The sequence below is a fragment of the Osmerus mordax genome, chromosome 5, assembly GCF_038355195.1.
Source record: "Osmerus mordax isolate fOsmMor3 chromosome 5, fOsmMor3.pri, whole genome shotgun sequence".
NCBI classification, from domain to species: domain Eukaryota; kingdom Metazoa; phylum Chordata; class Actinopteri; order Osmeriformes; family Osmeridae; genus Osmerus; species Osmerus mordax.
The window spans coordinates 6483323-6489929 of NC_090054.1; positions in this window are offsets into that span (position 1 = coordinate 6483323).

Genomic DNA, 6607 nt, shown 5'->3' on the forward strand with positions numbered 1-6607 from the left:
GCCTTGTATCCCTTCCCTTCATGTTTTTCCAATGAGTATAAACACATCTCAGGACTCGACACATCTCATCCACTTGTCCGGGACAAGTGTTTTTTTGGTAGGGCAAGTAGAAGAGAAATGTACTTGCCCCACTGGAAAAGTTATACCTCAAACATAATAAAATGCCATGTTACTTCACGTTATGTGCAGTGCCACTCATTACATCAAATAAAACCAATTGATGGTAGTTGCTAGCTTTTTTCCTCTGTGTTTCGGTGAAGTTGATAATTTCATCTCAGTGAATTCTGCACCAAAAAGGTTGATGCGTTTCATATGTGTCGATGCGAGCATTTCACATATGTGGATGCAAGTTTTCAGTACTGTGAATGCGTGTGTGAACCTTTCACATGTGAAAGTGAATGTGTTTCATATGTGTTTGTGTAAGGACAGTCTGAATTATTTCCTAAACGGCCCCTCATAAGACAGGCTTTACTTCCGCATTCTTCGATTACAATGGAAGTCTATGGGAGTCTCTCTTTTTCTATGGCTCTGTATTTATGAAACGTGTTATTCCAACAGCCACCCCAACAGCATCCCAGCATTGATCCTTCTCTACATTGTCCTTGTAAAATTGGTGCTGGGGGTCATACCCTGTGCTTTTCAACTGAGAATTAATTTGATGTCGTCCCATCTCCTTGAATTTCTGGCTGATTTTTAAAATCGACTTAGGGGTCCTCTCTCGGTAGGCTATGTCTGCACGTGTGTGTGTTGCAACGCGTGACATCTAATTTCTCTGAAACAAACAAAACAACTACGGGCATGCTGGCTCAACAGATCATTCTGTTTATTTTCATTCGTTTTTATCAGGGTAACCACATGGAACGTCCGTTACCAACATTGTGCAGTTAGGTTTTATATAGGGTGATTATTGGTAAAGTAAGTAGGCCTCCAAAGTAATATAAAAACAATAATTATAATAATATCTTAAAAAAAAATCACCGTAGTCTACAATTAATGTAGTAAATCTTAATAACATGTTTTTTTATTCAAATATATCAACTAATATGGTGTATTTTATCATCCTGCAGCCGATTTCGCAAGCGTCTCGCGAAAAAAGTCGACCAGCTGCTGAAACGAGCAATTGCGGCCCTTCGCAGCCTGTGTGGCCGGTCCAATTTGATAACATGGGCGCCAAAAGACAAAAGGCGGCGCTTCGCAGCTAATCGCAGCGCTTCGCAGCCAGTATGTCCCAGGCCTAATCATAGATATATATAAAAGCTATATGTCTCATCCGCGTTGCTCTCATCCGCGTTGCCGGCCAACGGAGTCGGACATGGCGGCCATCTTGCCACAGTCAGCTTGCTCACCCATAACGTTTTTGGTAGTGGTACATGTACTTTTTAAATAACCATAACTTGCTCAATTTTTTGCCCGATTTTTTAAAGGTTTGGTTTGTTATAAACGTCAGAGATGTAGTTATGACACTGCATACTTATGTTAATATTATAATAATTATGTTATGTTCTAAAAAATCATCCAGAATTATAACCACATTAATAACGTTTGTAAGAAAATTGAGCAAGTTATGGTTATTTAAAAAGTACATGTACCACTACCAACATGTTATGGGTGAGCAGGCTGACTGTGGCAAGATGGCCGCCATGTGCGGATGTTCTAGACTCCGCCGTAAGACATCTAGCTTTTATATATATCTATGGGCATAATGGAGACAATGTTGATGGCTTTTTTGAGCTTGTATGAGAAAGAAAGTGACTGCGCGGGGGGGGCTTTTTTCATGTTAGAGCAATAGCCCCTCCAAATGTCTGTGCATGTCCCTGGATACAGGAGATGTAAGAAAAAGTGTGAGAAAAGGTCAGAGACAGAGAGAGACGGAGAAAAAACACAGGGCTGGCAATTCCGCTGATCCGGGAGATAAAGGAATGTAGGGACCCCGATATAAAGTGGATTTACCATGTTGACAAATGGGAGCTTAGAAACTCATTACTATGCCAATAAGAAGACCATTCTCCCCTCCTAACATGCAATCATGGAGAGCACAGAGTAGGCCCTGTTTTTTCAGTGTCATGCGGAGGAAGTCCAGGATTTATCAAACCAAACACACAGGAGAAGAAAGTTACACTGTGAGACAGACAACAATACACACAACAATTGCCAGAAGATAAATTCACGACATCTGCACGTAGGCTAATACATGTGATTTTAATCAAAATCCTCCAAACTTCAGGCCAAACCTAACATGTAGGACAAACAATTGATATAATGAGGACCAAAAACATCTTGAAAATGCATCTCCCACAATGCATTTCGATTATGTTACGGCAAAGTGATGACATCCCGCCTCTAGAAATCAGTGTATATACACATCAGTGTTTAACGCAAAGTTCCAAGTTTAACTGTGGGTGGGTTGAACCGGAGTGGGAAATGTTCAGAGCTTCCATTGGTGAAGCCGCGGTGGAGATCTGCAGCCTCAAGGTCTCAGCTACCTCAATGGGCAGTAACCCTCGAACACCATGGTGGACACGGGAGGTCAGGGAAGCCGTCCAACTGAAGAAAGAGGCCTTCCGGGATATGTTGTACCGGAGGTCTCCAGAGGCAGTTGCAAGGTACCAACAGGCGCTTCGGGCTGCGGCTTATGCTGTGAGAGAGGCAAAGCAAGAAGTGTATGCAAGAAGTTCAGAGAAGACATGGAGAAGGACTTTCGGTCCGCACCAAGGTGCTTCTGGAAAACTTTCCTCCACCTCAGGAGAGGGAAGAGGGGAACCATCCAGCTGTGTACAGTAAAGATGGGACGCTGTTGACCTCAACTGAGGAGGTTATTAGGTAGTGGAAGGAACACTTTGAAGAGCTCCCAAATCCCACCATGTCCTCTAGGCTGGAGGCAGAGTTGGAGGCCACTGAGGTAGTCAAACAACTCCACAGTGGCAAAGCCCTGGGGATTGATGAGATCCGACCAGAAAGGCAAAAAGCTTTGGATGTGGAGGGGGTGTCGTGGATGACACACCTCTCCAAAACTGCATGGAAGTGGGACAGCACCTAAGAAATTGTACTTTTCCGGGTATTTTTGGCGTTTTTGGTGACTTGTGTTCTTTGGATTGGAACCGTACTTGGGCAATGAAAGATGACGTCAAACGAGAAAAAATCGTGGATTGATAAACAGCCACTGCCTGCAGCTACACTGGAAATTGAAATCTGCTTCAAAACCTTTCTATCTAAAAGTCCACTAAATGAAACCGAAAAATGATCTCTCCCTTTATTTGTACATTTATGGCATAAATGTGATTCTAGCCAGCTAATGTAATCATTTTAAAACAATATTTAGTGATAATGTTCGCCATACGTAATGCTACCGCGATGCACATTTTCGCTATGTTAAACACTGACTTCTGCTAAAACCGGAGTTCAATGTAAATAAGCCCATTAATATAAATAGCCTACAGTATCCTCAGACCTGCAGTGGCGGTAACACCTGGGCTACATCTAAAAAGAGGGGCCTGGGGAGAGAGTTCCGGTTTCAGGGGCCTGAGGAGAGAGTTAAGGTTTAGAGGAGCCTGAGGAGGGAGCGCTGCAGTTGGACCCTCTTGGACTTTACGGAGCCGTTTTGAACTCCTCCCCGACTGCAAGCGGCGACTCTCGCCGGTCATTTCATGCGGCCGCAGCAGCAAACCAATGTCGAACACACCTACTCTCTGAGACTAAGCTACTCGTTACATACTAAATTTCTAAATGAACGAATCGTAATTCACTTTACTACATCGAGAAAGGAGACCAGAAGTTGAAGGATTTTACAATATGGACGACGAGAGATTCATCCTAGAAGTTGAGCAACACTAGTTGGCATGAAAATGTCATCGCAACATAAATTTGGGCCAAAAAAAAAAAAAAAAGCATAGACAAAAAGGTAGTCAATGCTGGGAAATTGCTCTTAACAGCAAAATATTTGAGAGGTGAGCCAACAGTACACTAGTAGCTATCTGTAGGCAGCCAGGCATGCATGTAAGCTAGCCCTTCTCAGGCTTCCTGAAACTCATAGTTAGTTCTTTGACATAATATCTGTTGTTAGTTGATATAAATACAGTAAATTAATTACTGACTGAGTTACCATTCAACTAAAAACCTTCAGTTATGAAATACTTGGTCTACAGATCTAGGCCTACGCTATGAAACATGTACAGCATGCATGTTTAACGGGTGTACATCGGTAAAAAATCTTCACACTGATTATGGAGGTGTGGGGGCCCGGGGATATATTTTGTCACAGGGCCTGGGAATTCTTAGCAACAGCCCTGTCTATGGGGATGTTTTTCTTTTGTCCCCTTTATGTACTGTAGCCTACAGATGAATGGGGCTGGACCAGAATATCCAACAAAATGAATATGAATTGACTGAGGCCTGGTTTTGAGTAGGTTGGCTTCACTGGGTGTGTGGAGAGAGGACAAAGGAGATAGAGAATGGAGGCAAGAGAACAAGACAGAAGGGGGAGATGAGAGGAAAGAGAGGAGAGAAGATAGTAAGGAGTACAGATACAAATGAAGCATAAAACAAGAGAGAAAGAGTGAAAGAGAGAAAGAGTGAGAGAATTAGGAAAGAGAGAGGTTCCACTCCCGTAGAGGTCGGCTGCTCCTGCCTTCTGCCACCTGCTTCTCTTTAAGCACAATGTCCTGTCATTTAATAGCTAATCCCTTCATTCATTGCAGGGTTTATCCACCATTGTCTATCAATCCCCTTCAGGCGATTGATAGACAATGCTGTGGTCAAGAGGTCAAGAGGTGGTTCATAAGTTCATGGAGAAAGCAGAGGACACACAGTGACCGAGAACATTGTGTGTGTACTCTGTGCATGTTAGTGCATGTGTGTATTGTGTGTGTGTATGCGCACCTCTGCAATGGAATAGTTTGGAGCATAAGCAAAGAGTGGGGGTGGTAAGTGATACATTTTCACCTCCACCATCAACCCTTTCACTGAGTTTTTCAACTACTTAAATGAGGCTAACAAAAGCTAGTTATCATAGTCACTGAATAAAGTCAATGGGGATATTGAACTCTTATAGAGGAAGTGTTTTGAAGGTGTGTGTTGTGAACAAGAGAGACTTGAATGAAAAAATAGAATAGGTGACCCATTAAGTCGCTCTGGATAAGAGTGTCTGCTAAATGACTAAATGTAAATTAAGGATTAAGGAGATGGGCTCAACATGCCTTATTTTCAAACTAAAGCCCTGATTTGGGGGAAGAAAAATAGAGCAGAATGTTTGTTTGTGATCTGGTCTTCCTGTGCATTTAATAATGAGTCACTTTTATTTTACACTTCTGTGGAGATGTCCTGCTGTTAGTCTTATTACCAGGAAGTCCTGGTTCGGCCCTGCTTTGTCAGCCTTAGGCTCACCTGGCTTCAACCTTCAAATGAAGACCCATAGTTTCCCATTACGAGTCAAACACAAGGACAAGCCCTGATGGCAGTGAAGGGTGAATAAGAACCCCTTAATGGGGACATCAAACAGGCTGGGGGGTAGAAGGTTGGCCCTCCTCTCCATCTGACACCCTGATAAGATCAGAAAGAGGAGGATGCAAGTTCCCAATAAGGAAATGGCCAATTACTCAGAGGGTCCAAGCCCTGGTCAGCCGCATTCACCCCAGACCACAATATAGGAGAAAATATAGGAGAAAGTACATCATAATTTCTGTTTAGGTGCAAGATTAACCCTGTTTGCTCTAATGCATGGCATGTCAAAGCATCTCATAAATGTCAGCACTCTACACCCTGAATTACAGCAGATTTGGGGCAAATCTCTCTTTGTTCCGGGGTATCTCACTCAATCAGACATCCCCATTCCTCCTCTGGGTACCCACCCTTTACATCTGATCGCTCTCTAGCTCCAGAAGACGCCATAAACCAATTGGGAGAATGGTCACAAAGACCACTTGAAAGCTTTGGATTCCTCAACTCCGGGGCTTAATGGACTCCAACCGGGCAGCTATAAAACATTTGAAGAGTTTTTGGTAAAGACAGCCACTTGTCTCATATGAGCACATGGTCCAGCTCAGGGGAAGTGTCTCCAGGAAAGCTAAGGAGGTCAGTAAAATGATGTATGGCCAGGACCCTGGCATGTAAGCTACAGCTACACTTCCTCCACACTCTCATTTGAATCTATGTTCTGACTACTTGCATCCATGTATAGACTACTGGTTGAAATGTACAGTTTATTTATTGTTATTAGCATTTGCAAACAGTGTGTGGATGTGAATTTGTTGTTATTGTGAGCACTGTGCTGTATTTTATGTATCTAAAATGTATTTAAAACTTAAAGGAGGTGTTTACCATTTGTCATTATCATACTGAATTAGGGTTGAGGGTGAAGGCATAGCTGGGGAGACTTTCTCTTATGGAGAAATACACAGGAGGGAATACCCAATTAAATGTTGTTCAGTTGGGGAAGATTGTGCCTTGTTAAGGGGAAAACTCCAGCATTTCCTTAGGGCCAGTGCCTTGCTGCTTGCAATGTTTATCTTGGTCTCTGAGGTACAGTTAGTGTATAGTTCTCTTTCAAGACCGGGAACAGGTCCCAACTCGTAGCTGCATTGAGGATCAACAGTGAGATTTACTGATGAACTTT